General features: G+C 40.9%; 2 long non-coding RNA genes across 2 annotated transcripts; both read left to right on the top strand.

The window, feature by feature from the left end:
- The first annotated feature begins 16,998 nt into the window (after positions 1-16,998).
- On the top strand, positions 16,999-18,004 carry LOC117537067. The gene is made up of 3 exons (XR_004567667.1): positions 16,999-17,091; positions 17,706-17,825; positions 17,926-18,004. It is a non-coding gene; the product is annotated as an uncharacterized LOC117537067 (long non-coding RNA).
- An 884-nt stretch (positions 18,005-18,888) lies between these two features.
- On the top strand, positions 18,889-19,968 carry LOC117537066. Its single transcript, XR_004567666.1, has 3 exons — positions 18,889-19,319; positions 19,645-19,786; positions 19,886-19,968. It is a non-coding gene; the product is annotated as an uncharacterized LOC117537066 (long non-coding RNA).
- The last annotated feature ends 558 nt before the right edge of the window (positions 19,969-20,526 follow it).

Here is a 20,526-nt window from a genome sequence, read left to right as displayed (position 1 = left end):
GTCCATGCTTTTATCTTCAGTAGACTCGACTACTGCAATGGTGTCTTCACAGGTCTCACTAAAAATCTATTAGGAAGCTGCAGCTGATTCAGAACGCCGCTGCTCGAGTCCTCACTAACACTAAGAAAGTGGATCACATCACTCCTGTTCTGAAGTCTTTACACTGGCTTCCTGTGTGTCAAAGAATATATTTCAAAAATACTGCTGCTGGTTTATAAAGCACTGAATGGTTTAGGCCCAAAATACATTTCTGACCTCCTGCTAAATGATGAACCATCCAGATCTCTCAGGTCTTCAGGGACTGGTCAGCTTTCTGTCCCCAGAGTCAGAACTAAACATGGAGAAGCAGCGTTCAGTTATTATGCTCCAATATCTGGAACAAACTCCCAAACCTGCAGGTCCGCTGCAACTCTGACTACTTTTAAATCCAGCAAGAAGACTTTTCTTTTTGTCGCTGCTTTTAATTGAACTATTCATATCTTAAACTGCACTGTAACTTTTATCCATGTATTTTTCTTTTAATGTTTATTTTATTAGCTTTTCTTTTTAATGACTATTTTAAATGCCATTTTCTGAATGTCTTTCATTTTTTGTAAAGCACTTTGAATTGCCTTGTGTTGAAAAGTGCTATATAAATAAACTTGCCTTGCCTTGCCTAATAAAGATTTCATGTGACACATAAAATGGATTTGTTGATGGGAATTAATGTGAATAAATTAACTCTAGGTTAACAGTACTCTTGTTATCATTACTCACCGACACTCTATAAACCTTGTCCCTCATGCTAGCCCTGACAACACCGGTAAGCACACCTTCATCTAGGCTGCACTGTTTTACGTGTCCTGACTTGTAGTGGTTCTCTCCTATCTCTACACTCTTCTTGTCATCTTTGTAAAACGATATCAGACTGGTAATTGACACAGCCATGACTTCTAGTTAAATTCAGTGTGGCTAAAATGAAAAGCTTTGTTAAAATATGCAAGCACGCGGAAGTCAAAGTCAGCTTTATTGTAAAAAATTCGACATGTGTTATACATCCAGAAATATCGTTTCCCACAGTGTGACATGTATACATAAAAACAAACAAAAAGGGCCTAGATAAACGGGGTATACAGTTTAAAATGTTAATATATTTAAAGTGTTCAAAGTGCAGTTTCAGTGCAAGTCAGTTGAAACGATCTTAAGTTGGCGTGACGTTGAAGTCGTGCGACTCTGCTGCTGTACTGGCTTGTAGTTCGTTTATAGCATAACGTTAGCATTTCGCTTTTGGCGACTAGATTTATGATTCAAAAATTATAAAAGTAGGGTAGACATGTGGAGATTATCCGGCTGAACAAAACGTGATCCCTCTCTTAAATGTGTGTCAACCACAGACCTTATTTCGAGCTATTTTCCAAAAATCCTATGGAGAATTTGCATTGCATTTTTCACGAAGGAACCGGAAGAAGTTTACTTCCGGGTTTTACGACGCGTCACTGCGGTTCTCTGGAGACCCTGAATTGAAACACAACTTCCGGTGCTGGCCTTCACAATAAAACCAACGGTTTTCTCTCTTCACATTTCTCTTCTTACGAATATTATATTTATAGGCTATAGCAGGGGTCGGCAACAGGCGGACCGCGGTCCGGATCCGGACCCACCCAGACGCCGACCTATACGAACCCGGAGCTATAATCAATACAAGGGGATTTTTCGGCGCCTCCCGCTTTTTTTAACTCTGATTTGGGTGACTTGTGTAATTCGTGGAGAACCGAAGAGTTTTCGTTTTGGGGGGGGGGGAGGGAGTCAGTCCGACTGACGGACAACTTCTCACTTCAAAAAAGAAGAGGAAATCTAGACCGCAAAAATAATTAAACAAGCGAGTACCTGTTTTTCCTGGCCAAGGACAGGTTCCTTGAACACAACACGAGCGTAACGTGTCTTCACGTGGTATGTCTCCTCTGAAAGGAGTGCTGTATGGAACGCCTCAAGTGCCACTATTCGCCCGTTTAAAACGCGCGTTTTCGCGCGTAAAACGCGCGTTTTTGACGCGTATAAAACGCGCGTTTTTTTAATATGATAATGAGTCCCACCTTCTGTTTTGCATAGCCAGTACATTTAAAGTGTGTGCAACCAATCAGTGAAGAGTTAAGCCAGACTAAAGCAATCTGTTGATGAAAAGTTCCTGTAACCTACCCCATTGAGAGATTTAGATAGAAAATAATCACAATAATTAAATTAAACAATTTCATTAATGTTATTCATACTTTCTGTTGTGTAGTTTATTAATGTTCCCATGCTTTCAGTTTCCATCCAGTAATATAATCAGTAGAGGAAAAGTGTGTGTGTACAAGATAGATATTAACTTTACTCCACAATTTCCTACCGTATTATTAAATAAGTCTGCACAGCTGAGGGGACACCTGTAACTCAATTCATGTGATTTTTGGGTGATTTATTCAATAAAAACCTCTGTATTTTCAGAGTTAATCAAATGACAGCCACATTGTTATCTAAAGTGTCTCAAACACGTTTAAGGACAGTCACAATTTCATTAATGTATTCATACTTTCTGTTGTGTAGTTTATTAATGTTCCCGTGCTTTCAGTTTCCATCCAGTAATATAATCAGTAGAGGAAAAGTGGTGTGTGTACAGAAGATAGATATTAACTTTACTCCACAATTTCCTACCGTATTATTAAATAAGTCTGCTGAGGGGACACCTGTAACTCAATTCATGTGATTTTTGGGTGATTTATTCAATAAAAACCTCTGTATTTTCAGAGTTAATCAAATGACAGCCACATTGTTATCTAAAGTGTCTCAAACACGTTTAAGGAGTGCAATGCAACTGAAAGGTACACTAATAAAGTAAAACGTTGTACCAACAAAAAATATTAGAGTAATCAATCACACGAAATATTTACATTGACTCAATTTCTTCAGATCAATCTGTATATTTTAACACCAGAGCACATTTATTTGAATGAAAAACAAGTTGTTCACACAACCAGCTTTGGCCTCTGAGGCAGCCATTACCTGATCTTAGACATGTTAATAAGTACCACAGTTAAATGCGGTAATATGTGGGCCGCTTCCAAACATCAAACTCTTAGAAAAAAGACTTGTCCTTATTATCCACTGCACACTTTTTTAAAGCAACACTGACAACGTGCGCCTGTGAGACATGTAATCTCTGAAAATGATTAGACATGCATAACTTCTACAGTGAAAATCGGTCATACTGTAAGTGCAACTTCTGAACACAACACTTTTTCGCAAATGTTTTACAATGCATAATTATTATAAAACCTTGGTTTTAGAAACCTTACCATGTAACAATGGTAACTGTGAGTGAGTGCAACAAAGTGTCTACCAGCTGGGTTCTCAGTCTATTCACTTTTGGGCTCATCTTTTCCCCTCCATCAGGACTTTTTGCACAACTTCAAAAGTGGATTGCAGTTATTTCTGATATCTTAAGTTCAGTCAGACAACTGACGTGTTTCTTTAACATGTTTATTAGAAGCAGCATATAGTTGAGTTTGGCGACTAGGCTCGGGCATCATCACTCCATAGATATACATAGCACGATGAGTGATGATCAAATAACTAACCCCCGAGCCTACAGGTGGAAGCTGGGGGGGTGGGGGCAGCGAGCAGCAGCGACGTAGAGGTATCTGCAGCAATAGCAGCAGCAAGATGCATGGAGAGAGATCTGGCAGGTTAAATAGAGCGGCATATTAAGGAGACTCTGTTTGGTTGGTTGTAGAGTGGCAAGGGGGCGTTATGTATGAATGCAGCATAAGTGCTCAAGTTGACTGCCTGAACTAGCTTGCAGGCTTCGCCCCATTTCAGTGCGTATATGAGCCCGAAGAGCATGGCAAAAGCTGTCGCAACCGAGGGCAAGCCGCTGGACCTCTGTTCCTTCGATGAGAACCTTGACGTCTTTGGGTCGATGAAGCTGATCCTCTTTCCCAGTGTCAAAGGCTTCCATTGTTGCCTGCTCCAGTTCTCCAGCCTCAGCGTCCTGCAGATCATGCAAAAAAAAGGGGAATGGATGAGGACCACAGAGCGTAGTTCAACGTCCTTTCCCCGCTCAGAGACCCAGGTCGTCGCACGCATCTCTGCTTGTCTAGCTGACATCTCTCAGTGGATGTCTGCTCACCACCTCAAGCTCAACCTTGACAAGACTGAGCTGCTCTTCCTCCCGGGAAAAGATTGTCCAACTCTTGACCTGACAATCAACATCGGCACCTCAGTTGTTTCCCCGACTCAGACTGCAAGGAATCTGGGTGTGACCCTAGATAACAACCTGTCCTTCACTGCAAACATCGCTGCTACAACCCGCTGCTGCAGATACACGCTTTACAACATCAGGAAGATACGTCCCCAGCTGACTCAGAAAGCGACTCAGGTTCTGGTCCAGGCTCTCGTCATCTCACGCCTAGACTACTGCAACTCCCTCCTGGCTGGTCTACCTGCATGTGCCATCCGACCTCTGCAGCTCATCCAGAATGCAGCGGCTCGTCTGGTTTCAACCTTCCTAAATTCTCCCACACCACTCCGCGCCCCTGCTCCCTTCACTGGCTTCCGGTAACTGCTAGAATCCACTTCAAGACACTGGTACTTGCTTACCGTGCTGCGAATGGATCTGGCCCTTCCTACATCCAGGACATGGTTAAACCGTACACCCCAGCGCGTGCACTACACTCTGCATCAGCCAAACGACTCGTTGCGCCATCGCTGCGAGGGGGACCCAAGTTCCCATCGGCGAAAACACGTGGGTTTGCTATCCTGGCTCCAAGATGGTGGAATGAGCTCCCCATTGACATCAGGACGGCAGATAGCTTGCACATCTTCCGGCGCAAACTGAAAACTCATCTCTTTCGACTCCACTTCGAGCGTTAGAACGATTAACGAAGCACTTTTATACTAATAAAGGACTGGATTACCTAAAGCCAGTTGAGTAGCACTTGAAATGTTTGGCTCTATGAAACCTGATGTACTTATATGATTCTGTTCTTCAAGGTTGTGTCTTCCTGGTCGAATGTACTTATTGTAAGTCGCTTTGGACAAAAGCGTCAGCTAAATGCAATGTAATGTAATGTAACAGGCCTGAGGCGTCAGTTCAGTCGGCCCAAGAGGAAAGCTCAGGAGGTCATCACAAATGACTATCTTTCTAACCAAGCAGTTATTTGCATGCAGTACAAATATGTTTTCTTTTATGAACAAACTTCTTGTGAGTGAGTGGGAGGTCTTACCTGGAATTCTTTGATGAGATGGTCAACGTTCACCCAGGTAGATCATTAGAGATTTGAGGATGCATTCTCTTCTGATGGCGATGTCCACCAGTCTGAGTAAGAACAGAGATATATATATATAATAAATCAAATGCAAATAAAGGAGGATTCAGCCACTGATCCCAGATAAAAAACTCATTCATAGATACCTCATCCAAAACCTGCAAGATCCCGGTGGTCTTCTGTTTCACAACTCCTCCCCTGCTCCTGATGACCTGAGTGTTGTCCAACTGCGCCAAGAACTTTGTCTCCAATGGAATTGTTGTTATGCGCATTAACTCAGCATTTACCTAGAAATATAAGCAGCATAGAAAACAAAAAATACTGAGAATTTATAATACACATGTTTTTTATAAAGAGCCAATGGTTTGATTAAAAGTACTCCAAGTCAGCTTGTATGAATGTAACATTTAAATTAATTAATCCACATTTATTGAAAACCACCACCAAATAAAGACACTAAGAGTAATAGATGTAAAGCTTATATTGTGATATATATTAAAAAATAAACGTCAACATATTTGCCTCGGCTGTCTATAGTTGTTAGTTAGTTGGGCCCTCAATTCTTCTCCACTACAGGCTTACAATCAAGGGTTTCATCAAAATAATTACCTCTTCCATGTGAAAAAGTGCCACCGCTCCAAGAGGCCTTCAATGCTTGGCCTCCGATGCACTATTTCTTGTCTTCGGTATCCAAACGCCTTCGCCATCTTTTCTTTTATTGATTGCCGGTGTTTTCTTTTCTGTTGTTCTGCCAAAAGGGAAATTGTCTCTTGCTCCATGCTTTCTGGAGTCTCACCAATCGGCAAGGATGGAAAATGGTTGGCATCAGCTCGCCTGGCTCTCTTTAAAATTCTTCGCAGGGTAGGACTCTTCTTGAGACTTGGTCTTCAACGAGTTCACAGCAAGCTCTGCAGATGATTTGAGCTTGGTGTCAGTCTAGATTGGTTCTTTGTGTACTCTGCATTTCCTCTCTGTAATTGACATTCTGTGTCATAGGAGAAGACCGGGATTGGAAACACTTTTGGCCACTGCTGTGTTCTTAATGATTCTGAGGAAGAGCCGCTAAGTAGTACTGTGTCATCTGTATTCACAGATCCAGAGGAGTCTTCACTGTACAGTCCACTTGTAGGGGTACTATTTAATGGTATCTCAACTGGGTACAAGACCACAGTTGAAAATCGGGGTCTAATTCGACAACTTTGATAACTGTTAAATCTTTAATCGCATGTGTAGATGTAAGATTAACAAATGTGTTCCAAAAATCAGTGTCTTTATACTGTAGCCTTATAATCTTCCAATCCACATGAATTCTTGACCTCCTCAATGAGCTCTTCCATTGAGTTGGGAATCCCATTTCGAAGCTCCAGTCTGACGCTGTTGTGGTCGTTCAAGATGATCAGCAATCGAACAGGTGGTTCAATATCAGCCATGGCGCTCTAAGAGAAAGAGAGAAATAGAGATGTGAAGAGGGAATTAATTAAATGCAGGTGTACACTCAATACATTCTTTCTTTTCAAATTGCATTGTGTTGTACTTTACAAAGTATTACATACAAAGTTCATATATATATATATATATATTAGGGCTGTCAAACGATTACATCACAGCTTAAAAATTAATTAATCATGATTAATCACCATTCGAACTATGTCCAAAATATGTCATTTATTTATGTATATTGTTGTGGGAATGGAAAGATAAATGAAAGAAGGCGGATATATCCATTTAACATACATGCATGTATGTTTATTATAACATTGTTCCGTGTGTCAAAATGAAAGACAGCCCACTAAAATTCGTTACTCAAAGCCTATACTTATTTTAGGACAGTGGTCAACATTTTGGTGATGTAAAAATATATAACACGATGTTGTAAACTAAAGTTACATTTACAATATCTTTATCAATTGAACTTGAAAATTAAAATATAAGTCGCTCGTCAATATGAAATTAACACACTTACTCTGTCCTTAAATTGACGTTTAACACCAGAATTTCTACTCTGGTAATAAATACAAATTCATAGTCTTATCTATTTATTTACAATAGAAAACACGCAGCCCGCCTGTTCATACTGTTTACAGGCCACCAAGCCTCAGTTAAGAAAAGGTAAAGTTAATATACTTAATGTTTGTCTGAGTATATTTACCTTTGAATCTGGCCATGACTCATGCTGGTAGACCGCTAACGCTAGCATGCTTTATTCAGACATTGACTTTAGCCTTTAGTCAGGGGCGGACTGGGACACAAATTCAGCCCGGGACGTTCAGACGCACCGTCCCACACACCGGGCCGCCGCCCACGCATGCGGGCCACCCTTGTAGCCTACAGATAAATGAATGATACATCTACTATGCTCATACTGTTATGTAGGGCTGTGCAATTAATCGTATTTTAATCGCGATTACGATTATGGCTTGCGACGATTATGAAAACAGCATAATTGACAAAATACGATTATTCTGCTTGGTGCGCTTTCGCCCCTCCCTAAAAGCCCACTCGGCCACGTGGAGTGACATGTGTTGTGAGTGTTCAGCGCGAGCGAAGATGTCAGAACAAGAGCAGCAACTCGTTAAAAAGAAGGGTAAAACTATTTCCACTATTTGCAAGTACTTTGCCATTACATTCCACATCGCTAAAGATATGTGCCCAGTTAGCACTGTTAGCAACCAGGGCTTTAAGCACTTGTCAACACGTTGGACAAGCGTTACGCGATGCCGTCTCGGTATTATTTCAGCAGGTCTGCGCTGCCTGCACTATATGACAAATGCCGTGGGGAAGTTGAGAGAGATGGACTTCAGCTGACTACTTTGCTACCACAACAGACCTATGGTCTAGCCCAGGGGTGCCCAACCAGTCGATCGCGAGATGTCTAAAAATAGAACAACAATATTCTGTTTTATCGTTAATGTCCTGTAACATAATCTTCCTGTGCCAGAATAATGCACTTGAACGCATCAAAGCTTTGTGATTGGCCGGCGTACCCCATGTGTCGGGGCGTGGCTGAGGGTCTTCAGTACAGGTGGCAATATCGTCACCTGCCTGCGCTCATCTCTGAAACCAGACCATGTCAACAGGCTGGTGTTCTTGCGAACAATCTTTAAGAGATGACATGAGCAGCCCTACCAGCTTTTGCCATGGTGGCCTAAACATTTTTATTTGGTCTTAAATTGTAGTTCAACATTTATTTCCTGTTACTTCTGGACCATGACGGTTGGCCAGCCTTCAACGTTTAACTGAGTGGAATATGATGAATATGTTTTACCAAAATGTTGGCTATATGTTAAGGAGTGTTCAGTAGGTTGTGACAGTGCACTGCGTCATATTTGATTTAATTTATTTTGGTCTAATTTAGTTTTATTTATCATATTAATAATATATGTTTAGTATGGTTTTGGAAGTGCGCTCCAACATATTTGTTGATTGTTTATTGGTAAAATATTATTTGTTTTAAAGTTCAATAAATGGTCAATGAATAATCGTCAAAATAATCGTGATATCAATTATTGACCCAAATAATCGTGATTATGATTTTTGCCATAATCGCACAGCCCTACTGTTATGGCTAGATTCCCCAGAGTCAAGCCATAACATAAAAGAGATGGACAACAGAAGTAAGGTGCAAAATGAAACCTTCCTTTAGTTAAGGTTTCTTAAAAATGTCTGTGTCATGTGTGAAGTGTGTCAAAGGGGCTGACTGTAGGAGTCAGTAACGTGAATGTACAATTGGGATTAAGGACAAAGTATGGGTATAGTCAAAAATGGTTGCCTGTGCCTGGCTGTAAACAAAAAAAGTGCCAATGCACATGCAGCTCAGATATTCAATCAATGCCATGTGGTCTAACCAACAAATGATTCTAATAGTCATTATGAGAGCACTTGTCCAGTATTAAATAACCAACTTCAAGGAATACAATATCATGCACAGTAATGTCAATCACTAAAATGAATGCAATAGTGAATTGGCCACACATCGCTGTGTCCTTATTATTCAATATTAATATTATTTAATATTATTTAATATAATTATTAAAATTATAATATTAATATTATATAATTTAACTTGGAATATCATGAGCACATGACTCTATCCTAATGCAATATAATAGTCTGGCCAGCCCTGCAGCCCGTTCTAGGTTCTGATTGGCTCTCTAGGTTAGCATTCTAGCTTCTGACTGGCTGTCCAGGTTGTCAATCACAGCCGTGGGCATATTATACTAGTCGTAACATCGCTAAACTTTTTCTTGACGGTTTTCTCAGTCAACTAATGCTATTGCTAACAGTAACATAAATTAACACAGCCCTGCACACTGCACCTGCTGTCATTATATGCCGGGTCTGTGGTTCATCATCTTCCTTCTCATTCTCCTCCTTATTACTGCGACTGGGAGCGGGAGCCCTCTCTACTAAACAGCTCTGTGATTTTCGAAAATGTTCCAGCATCTTCGTGTAGCAATTTTGTTTTTTTCATTCTGGCTTTTTCAGCCCCACCCTTTCTTTTTTTACTGTTCTCCATCTTGTCTTTCTCAATTTCGCTAGCTAACTTACTGATTAATCATCAAACGAAGCTAGGGAGCTTGTCTGATGAGTGGACCTCTGACGCGGGCCTCGCCCTCTATCCAATTGGAAGAGACGACTCATCTCTCCCGGCCCAACCCCTTCAGTTCATCTATTACCCTACTTTCGAAAACATAAGATTGACAAGTTTGACAACCTATCAATAGCCCCGTTTACATGGAATGCTTTTCCGATCGTATCCGATCACTAAATAAAGCGATCCACGTTCACTACATGGGCCAAGCATTAAGCTGATTACAATTTCACCTGTACCGAAGTGGGCCGATCGGAGTGGGGCAGTGGGCCGCGTCGATTGGTCCGACCGGCCCACTTCGGTACCGGGCTACCGGCCCATCGGGATTCGTCCCGAACGTCCCGATGGCCAGTCCGCCCCTGCCTGTAGTCGAATTGGAGTCATGGGTGGGTAGTGTTTTTACAGTCCACTAGTTCGGTTAAGAACATTTAACGTTACAGTTAATGTTGTGTTGAGAAATATATGCTCTGCTGAGTGTTCTTCACTGGATAATGCGTGGTCTGAATAAAGCATGCTAAACGTTAGCGCATGCTAAACATTAGCACAAGATAAACGTTAGCGCATGCTAAACATTAGCGCAAGCTTTTACGGCCTACTCAGTCAGTCACGGCCAGACACACGTAGGCTAACGTTTCCCATAAATAACGTTACATTTTCTTAAATGAGCTACCGGACTGTAGTAACGTTAGCCACCCATAAATCCAAGCGGGCTAAAGGCTAATGTCTGAATAAAGCATGCTAGCGTTAGCTTATAAGGGCTATCAACAGCCGGTAAGACCCACGCCAGAGTCAACGGAAGATATACTCAGACAAGCGTTAACGTTTCGGTATGTGAAATTATATTAATATATATATATATTAACATTAGTTTATCCTTACCAGTATCACATGTGCTCGTTTTCCAAGTGTCAAAGACTGGATAGAGGCGGATGAAGACTGCTGGTTACGACGATTACCTCTGTCACTACCATGGTCACTACCGATCTGCCCACATGATCTGCCCCCCCTGCCCGGATCTGTACTGCGCATGTGCGAGATGGTCTGCTACATACGGCAACCCAAATGGGACACTTGACACAGTGGTCTTTGGCAAAGCAGAAAAAGAACACCCGACAATATTAATCTGAACGAGAGGTTAGTTAGTTAGTTAGTTAGATTAGTTATTGTTATTACAACGTGACTTCATATTTATAAACGTGACTTCTCTATTATTTAACAACTATTTTTATTGGGTTCTTTTATTTTGGGTTAAATAGATTGTCAGAATAAGTGAGAAATGGATTTAACTTCTGTTAGACAGCTATCATACTGAATAAATATGTACTGTGAATGTATGCACAAAATATATATGGCATTAATAATGTATAATCTAATTACATTAACTGTGAATGTTTCATTTTATTTAAAATGAAATAAATATTACATGAAAAAGTTGATTCAAGAACAAATCTGTTATTAGATCAGTACTTTTCAACGCGTGTGTGGTCTGGCTTGGTTGAAAGCCCACTCACCACGACAAGGTGCAGGCCTGTGGAACTGCCTGAAAACATAAACATGTTTTAAATATATGAGACCTACGGTATTCAGAATTACTTTACAACATGCATAGTGTAACATGGCTACAACCCCTCCTTGGGATGTTTACAATAAAGAGACAAGAAGTCCATTCCAATATTGAAGAAATTGCTACATACCTCAATCGCCGTCTCACTGTGCGCAGAGATACTTTTAATATCTGCGCCATCTTTGTAGCTGTAAAACCACCAGCTCCTCAAAAAAGAGAGTTGCTCCCTCGAATGCTGTATTGTGGGGGACCTCGGCCACCGAACAGAATGAGTGGGGCGTGGTAGCCAGACTGACCTGCAACAACAGCAAAAGATAGATTACATTTATTGTCATTGTTGCATTTCTGTCGTTGTGCGGAAACCCCACACTTTAGTGTCATTGCCCAGCCAAAAGTTACGATGAAAAGGAAATGCAGTTTGGCATTAAACCAGTGGACCATGCAACACACTATAGTTTGTAGTATACAGTATGAACAAAAACCATGAAATGTGGATGGGGATATATCCAGTCTCTGATAGTGTGACGTTATTATGACAGTGCTCTGTTTGATTCTGAAACTAAGGACTAAGACATGAGGATAGGAGTCGAGGAGGGGAATTAGTGAAATGAGAAAGGGCCAGAGACTCCCCCCTCTGGCGCCACTTTCAATGTCCTCATTCCCACGTTTTGATGATACGTGGTATGTGTTCTACAATGACAGCTGGCCAGACTTCCCACGATAGGGGAGGGGGGAATAGCATCTAGTGCAGCAGGAGATAAAGGTGGAATTGGAGTCAAGTTTTAAGGTTTCAGTGGACAACTCCAGACTCAGCGTCTTCACCAGAATGTGCTAATTAATAGCTGGCAACTACAGATTAAAAACTTTTTTTATATTGGTATTACCGATATTTTAATACAAAATAATTACTTTAACCCTCCTGTTGTGTTCGGGTCAAATCTGACCGATTTACTACTTTCATCAATCATAACTTTTTAGTTTTACATTCGATTGCAATTAAGGCGTTATGATATCCTTCACAGTAGACATTTGAATACCAATTGCTGATCACCACTTTCATTTGAATTTTGGATGATTTACTCAAAAATGACAGCCATAATGAAAAGGAATTAGTAACCATCCGGATCAGATAAAACACACACACACAACCCCCCACCCCTTATGTGCCCATCCCCCCCCATGTGAATCACACCTGGCACACGCAACAATTTGATACATTTCCTGCTCTTATGTGCCCATCCCCTTAGGTGTATATTCTTTGTATATTTACTGCAGTTTTTCATGTATACCACCAGTAGTCTGATACAATATCTACAGTTTGAAAGGGTGTTACATTAAATGTGGTGATGATTAATGGTTTTTGTGTTCATGTAATAGCAGTTAAAACAGGACCTGTCACGAACACAAAGTACACATCACATCGACCCTACCTTGTTGTGCGGTTGTGGTAGGCCAAGATCTCCGGACTTCATCTATATATTCCCGAAGGTCCTGAAGTAAAACATCTGTATGGACGTTATTAGCCTGCCCCCGTAGACCACTCGATGCTCCTCTCCATTGTTTCTAACCTGCCAGTAAACGGTTTGGTGAAATAGGGGAGAAGACAGAATTTGTAAGTGTGAAAGATCTCACAAGCCCCTCTGTAAGTTACATGCAAAAACAAACTGCATTCCTTTGTGTTCGATAGTAGCGATAGGCTGGGCCCTTACCTCACTATTGTGGATTGTAACACAGCATGACCATCATCTGTTTGGAGAAGTCTTGTGCAGTCATTTATTGTCCTTTTGCAATGCAAGATGAAGTTTCTCGTGGACATTTTTCGACGAGTCTACTGTTTCTACAACTAAGATTATTCTTCTGCCTTCTGCCTTGTGCCCAGGGCGGCCCTCGGCATAGGCAATATAGGCGAATGCTAAGGGCGCATAGGGGGCGCCGAAAAAAAAAAAAATTAGAAATTTTTAAAAAAAACTTTTTTTATTTCATAACAACACAATTCCCGATTTTGGATCAACAAAGTACATCTTATTATCTATACTAACAGAACTACGCCTATATTGCGTACAGCGCCCATAAACTATGGCACACCCCCACCCCAAATCAAGTTGAACTGCCCCCAGTCCCAGTAAAAACCAGAGGTTTATGTGAAATTGTTCTTTTTTTTAAATAAGGGTTTTAGTGTGCAATTATAGGTTTTAATTTTGTATTTGTATTCATTTAAAATAAATCAAACTCCCAAAAAAACTTACTTCTGCTTCTGTGTGCTTTTATTAACATTGGAATTTACTGTGTAAGCGGGCCGCGGGGGGAGAGCTTAGAGAGCTCTCTCCTGAAAGACTGAGAGGCTCTGATAACCTCAGCTCAGTGAGGTAAAGGCACACCTTTATATGATCATTATAGTTATAAAAAAATAAGAGAATAGGTGAAAAACAGGTATAAAAATACTGACAGTACAAATAGGTTGTTATTAATAAACAAGAATACAGTTTGAAAGGGGGGGTGATTTGTAAAATATCCATAAAGAAAAAGAAAATCTGCTTACAGTTCTGTTTCATATGGATGTTGAGAGATGTATCCATAGATCTCCTAATGTTGCTCTCAAAGTGCACCAGATTGATGCTTTTAACTTCAATATAAAAAAAAAAAGTCTTCCCGGGGGTGCATACCCCCGGACCCCCCTAGAGGAGGTGAGGTCCCCCCCCCCACTTAAATCATGTTCAAATGGATAGGAAACTAAATACAGTTGCACACATCTTGTGTCAATATCTTTGTTTGGTGGTCATGCCACAACCGTGCACACGCGAGTCATAGTGAGTGTCTGCATTTTGGGGGGGGGGGGCGCCAGCTAAAATCTTGCCTAGGGCGGCAAATTGGTCAGGGCTGGCCTGCCCTGCCCCGCCCATTTCTTTAGCTTCCGGTTTAAAACGAAAAAACGAAAAAAGTCAACAATTAATTATATTTAGCCTTTAGGAACAGTGCTTTGTAATAACTCTCAGTACCAGATTAATTACCTAACCTAAACACATTTACTACCCAATAGCATAGTTCCATCCCCTGAAGACAAGGAATGTGTCATAGTAGAAATGTGCAGCCCAATGAAAGAAGGAAGCATAAAGCTTGTACATTTCTATAACCCGTGTAAAAATCTTCACATTGAAACTTTACAGACAATAGCAGGGACGAGTCATAGAAGGGAAGTATGGGTGTGGTGATTTTCATGCTCACAACAGCCTATGCGGAAGCAGTCAAACAGACAGTAATGGTGATGTTAGAGGAAAGATCATTGTTTTTTGCCTTAATGATGGACAAAAAACAAGAATAGACGTGAATAGGGGGACAAAATCATGTTTGGGACCTCACACTTGTGACGGATAGTTTAGTTAAATCGTGTGAATGGAATGTAAACGTGACTATACCATAGGAAGTGATCATTACCCAGTATTCTCTATCATCAACACAAATAGGAAGTGAGTATATTTTCCAGGTGGTGCTTTGGTAAAGCAGACTGGGAGAAATGTAGAATTTGCTGTAAGGAGTCAGCACAATTGTTAGCATTAGAAGGAAGTATAGAGGAGTGCTCAAATCAAATCACAATGCACATTAAAGAAGCAGCAAATATAATTATACCAAAAAGAACAACAGAGGGTATAGGAAGAAAGTGGTGCCGTGGTGGAATGAGGAATGTAGCAGAGCTATTAAAGAACAAAACAAGGTATTCAGTAACTACAGACATAGCATTAACATCACACTTTGTGTAAATGGATGGAGAAGATGACATAGACATGTCTTAGAACAAAGAGGGTTGCTGCGTAATTTCCAGACTGGTTTTCGCAAAGGAAGATCCACAATGCTTTGGTTAGAGTGATCAATGAGGTGGGAATACAGTGTGAAGACACTGAAAATGAAAGAGGTTATGGCAATAGTATATTTTGACATTGATAAGGCTTATGACTCTATGTGGAGGGATGGGTTACTCATCAAATTAAGTGACAGGTGACAGTAACAGTGACCAGTAACAGGATCATGGCTCAGACAGGAATTCAGAGTTCAAGTAGGGCAGAGGTTTCGAAAGACTTCAATATAGAAAATGGTATTCCCCAAGGGAGTTCAATCAGCCTGATATTATTTAACATTATGATAAATGACATATTGACTAAGTTGGACGGATGCATCAAATCTGCGTTGTATGCAGATGACGGGGACATATGGATAAGGGGAAGAAATGTTCCAGAAGTGGTCATACAACTGGAGTTTCAAACTGTCAGCAAGCACATCTTGCTTCATGACATTTACAAATAAACGCAAGATGGAGACTGAGAAGCTTACATCATATGGAAAGCCGATGAATGAGGTCAATGCATTTAAATATCTGGGCTATGGTTAGATAGTAAATGTACATGGAAAAACCATATTAAACATTTGGAAACAAAATCCCAAAAAGTTTTGAACCTATTAAGAGCAGTGGCTGGATGAGACTGGGGGCAGACAAACAGGCACTAATTGACATCTATAGGGCAATTATGAAGACAACTCTGGATTACGGGTGTATAATATATATGCAGCAGCAGCAAAAACGTCATTACTAAAAATGGATAGATTACAATATAAAGCATTACGGTTGTGTATAGGTGCAATCAACAATTAATCAATCATTATCACAATTACCTCAAAATATAGCCTACACAGATAGATAGATTCAACTTATTGTCATTACACAGTACAGGTACCGTGTAACAAAACGGTTTTCTCTGCATTTGACCCATCCTAGTGTTAGGAGCAGTGGGCTGCCATTATGTACGGCACCCGGGGAGCAGTGTAGGGAACGGTGCTTTGCTCAGGGACACCTCGGTAGCACTTGGTCTTTCCGGGACTTGAACTGGTGACCTTCCAGTTGCCAAGCCCCTATGGACTTCGCCACCACCGCCCGATGGTTCTAAGAACAAGGAAGAGTGTGTTGGAGTTGGTATATATATCCCAGACTTTAAAATATCAATTTCAAAAAGAGCGTCAGATCAATTATCAGTGTGCAACAGAAATGCTGGCTGTAATAATAGGATTACAGTGGGTTGAAGAGGTCAGACCAGATAGGGTGGTGATATGCACAGATTCATTATCCATTTTTAAAAGTATACAGTCAACAACAACTGTCAGAAAAGAATTACTCATATAACTTAATCTAGGAAATCATGATAGCTAGACTCAGACTGGATCACACAGAATTGAATGTTACTCTATGTCATAGGAACTGTGGAGTTAAAAAAAATGTGGAACATATCATATTACACTGCAACATGTACAAAACAGAGAGGGAAAAACTAAGAGACAGGGAGAGTGGAGCCTGATGGGGATACTGGGAACAGAAGGTGAGGGGGTAAGAGCTACCAGGAAGGCCATTCTTAAGTATTTGAGTGAAAAGGGATTGATTGGAAGAATTGAAAACAACGTAAATACAGTGGTATAATTCCACAAGTGCTGACAGGATGATATGTTGATACACGCTCTTGTACAGTAGGGGGCGGTATGCACCTTAAAGTTGTTTGCAATCCGCCAAAAAACCGAGAGAAGAAGAAGAAGAAGAACGATTATACATCCATGGAACGACCAGACACATGGCAGCAATGTTCCCATCTGCTTCATTCATTTCTCCTGTTCAACCGGTTAGTAGTGTGGACACAGATTATGTCATATTTCGATCAAAGAAGTGTGTTTGAAACTGTATTATGTGTAGTTTAATGTCATTCTGTGAGCTACGCCACTAGCGTGTGGCTAATGGCGTCCGCTAGCTTCTTTAGCGCAGGCTGTTGCTCCCTGAATAATGTAGGGCTCTACCATGTTACCATGTGTATGACTCCCTTGCACTAGTCTGGCTTACATTTCAAGTTTATTCTGTTTGTATAAATATGTGAAATGCTGGTCTGAGGTCATAATTGTTCATATTATTTAAATGCTAAAGCGCTAATGCTATGCTAATAGTGTGCCTGTACAACATAGCAGTGTGAAAGTGAGTACAGTCGACCGGGTTGTGTGTGTTATCTGTAATCACTGTATTATATACTGTAAATGAAAAAGGCTTTAATCCTTCATCAAAGTCATAATATGGCATGTGGATTTATGTCCATTTTTTATTCGAGACACATATGTCATACGGTTATTTTGATTTGCTAAATGTATGTTTACATTCTCAGTTAGCTTCAGGCCTCACTGAGGAGAAGTATTGAGGTAGAAAGCTGGTGAAGCCATTTCCTGCTGTCATTATATTCTGTTTGCACAGATAATAAACCTGGTTGACAAGAAGGAAGTCGTTTTCATTCGACACAACGCAGAGATACATGTGGCGTCAATCCAGACCGGTTACACAAAGAATGATAAATAGAGAAAACAGATATAATTTGTAAGTGAATTTATTAATGTGTTTAATACATTCTGGCTAGAACAACCACACAAACGGCAGCAACTTTCCCTCTGCTTCATTCTTTTCTCCTGATCAACAGGCTTATTATCTGATTACCAGCTCTGCACAGCGGACTTGTAACACTAGCAGCAGTGGAGATGGAGCATCAGAACCTGGAGAATACAGCAACAAGGATCCATTTGAAGATAGGTAAATGTAAATATTACAGTAATAGTGTACTTGCATTGTGTGGGTGTAAGGGTGTAACTTTGGTTTGCGAAGTGGGGGGGACACAAAACAGGGGGCAATGAAACATTTTCTCAATTTAATTCCATTTCCTGCCTTTCTACAAATATATTAGGGACTATAGTGTTAACAAATCCAAGAAAAATGTGTAGTGTATATAATGAGTGTGCACACTTATCTAGTATCCTATCCATGTGAACCTGTTTTATTTGTGATGACCTCACATCCTCTAGGGGGGGTACTAGTATATATTTCAATCATCAAAAATCCTGCTTGCTCACAAGCAATAACACATATTTGATCAACTCCTCTCTCCTATCTTTATCTTACCTAGTCTGCATTCTTTCTTTTTATTTATGCATATTTGACTAATCACTCCCCTTTCAAATTGTGTTTTTTATTTTGTACTGACCTATTGCACACAGTGGAATGATTTATTAACTCATTTTATATACAACTAATATTACATAGATGGAAATTATGACCAAACCTCCCTGAGCTGACGTTATCTCTCTCAGTCCCACAGGAGAGAGCTCTCCCTCTCCTTATTGTTGAAACGGCTTCTAATCTCCGTTAGCTCCGAGCTAGCACCAAATACTAACGTCTATCTCTCACCCTTCCTCACCCTCCTCCTCCTCCTCCTCCTCCTCCTCCTCCTCCTCCTCCTCCTCCTCCTCCTCCTCCTCCTCCTCCTCCTCCTCCTCCTCCAGAGAGAGAGATAATTTTATTTTGAGTTGTGCATTGTTATTTGTGCTTGAGAAACATTCCACTTGAACTTTATTTTAACAAACTTAGTAGTAATTATTGTCCTATATATTTTTTCAGATTTCACAGTTGCCTGGGCCTAGCAGCAAGAACCTCCATCTGTCCCTGCCCCCAGGTCAAGATCTACCGTGGCTCAAGGGCCTTCACCGCAAAGGACCAGAGGACCATCATCACTACAGTGGCCTCCATCTCCATCTGCCACAAGATTAAGATACACCTCGGGACAAAGGCCTCCACCACAGCCATCACGATCAACCCAGCCAGCAAAGAAGTCTCGCCTAGCACCGCCTCGGTGAGACTCCAGAAAGCATGGAGCAAGAGACAATTTCCCTTTTGGCAGAACAACAGAAAAGAAACAACCGGCAATCAATAAAAGAAAAGATGGCGAAGGCGTTTGGATACTGAAGACAAGAAATAGTGCATCGGAGGCCAAGCATTGAAGGCCTCTTGGAGCGGTGGCCTGCACTTTTTCACATGGAAGAGGTAATTATTTAGATGAAACCCTTGATTGTAAGCCTGTAGTGGAGAAGAATTGAGGGCCCAACTAACTAACAACTATAGACAGCCGAGGCAAATATGTTGACGTTGATTTTTTAATATATATCACAATATAAGCTTTACATCTATTACTCTTAGTGTCTTTATTTGGTGGTGGTTTTCAATAAATATGTGGATTAATTAATTTAAATGTTACATTCATACAAGCTGACTTGGAGTACTTTTAATCAAACCATTGGCTCTTTATAAAAAACATGTGTATTATAAATTCTCAGTATTTTTAGTTTTCTATGCTGCTTATATTTTCTAGGTAAATGCTGAGTTAATGCGCATAACAACAATTCCATTGGAGACAAAGTTCTTGGCGCAGTTGGACAAACACTCAGGTCATCAGGAGCAGGGGAGGAGTTGTGAAACAGAAGACCACCGGGATCTTGCAGGTTTTGGATGAGGTATCTATGAATGAGTTTTTTATCTGTAGGGATCAGTGGCTGAATCCTCCTTTATTTGCATTTAATTTATTATATATATATATCTCTGTTCTTACTCAGACTGTGGACATCGCCATCAGAAGAGAATGCGTCCTCAAATCTCTAATGATCTACCTGGGTGAACCTGTTGACCATCTCATCAAGAATTCCAGGTAAGACCTCCCACTCACTCACAAGAAGTTTGTTCATAAAAGAAAAACATATTTGTACTGCATGCAAATAACTGCTTGGTTAGAAAGATAGTCATTTGTGATGACCTCCTGAGCTTTCCTCTTGGGCCGACTGAACTGACGCCTCAGGCCTGTTGAACTACGCTCTGTGGTCCTCATCCATTCCCCTTTTTTTTGCATGATCTGCAGGACGCTGAGGCTGGAGAACTGGAGCAGGCAACAATGGAAGCCTTTGACACTGGGAAAGAGGATCAGCTTTCATCGACCCAAAGACGTCAAGGTTCTCATCGAAGGAACAGAGGTCCTCAGCGGCTTGCCCTCGGTTGCGACAGCTTTTGCCATGCTCTTCGGGCTCATATACGCACTGAAATGGGGCGAAGCCTGCGAGCTAGTTCAGGCAGTCAACTCGAGCACTTATGCTGCATTCATACATAACGCCCCCTTGCCACTCTACAACCAACCAAACAGAGTCTCCTTAATATGCCGCTCTATTTAACCTGCCAGATCTCTCTCCATGCATTGCTTGCTGCT

Source organism: Gymnodraco acuticeps, unplaced genomic scaffold (genome assembly GCF_902827175.1).
Source record: "Gymnodraco acuticeps unplaced genomic scaffold, fGymAcu1.1, whole genome shotgun sequence".
Taxonomy (NCBI): domain Eukaryota; kingdom Metazoa; phylum Chordata; class Actinopteri; order Perciformes; family Bathydraconidae; genus Gymnodraco; species Gymnodraco acuticeps.
The sequence above is the reverse complement of the archived record's forward strand: the minus strand, read 5'-3'. Positions and strand labels throughout refer to the sequence as shown.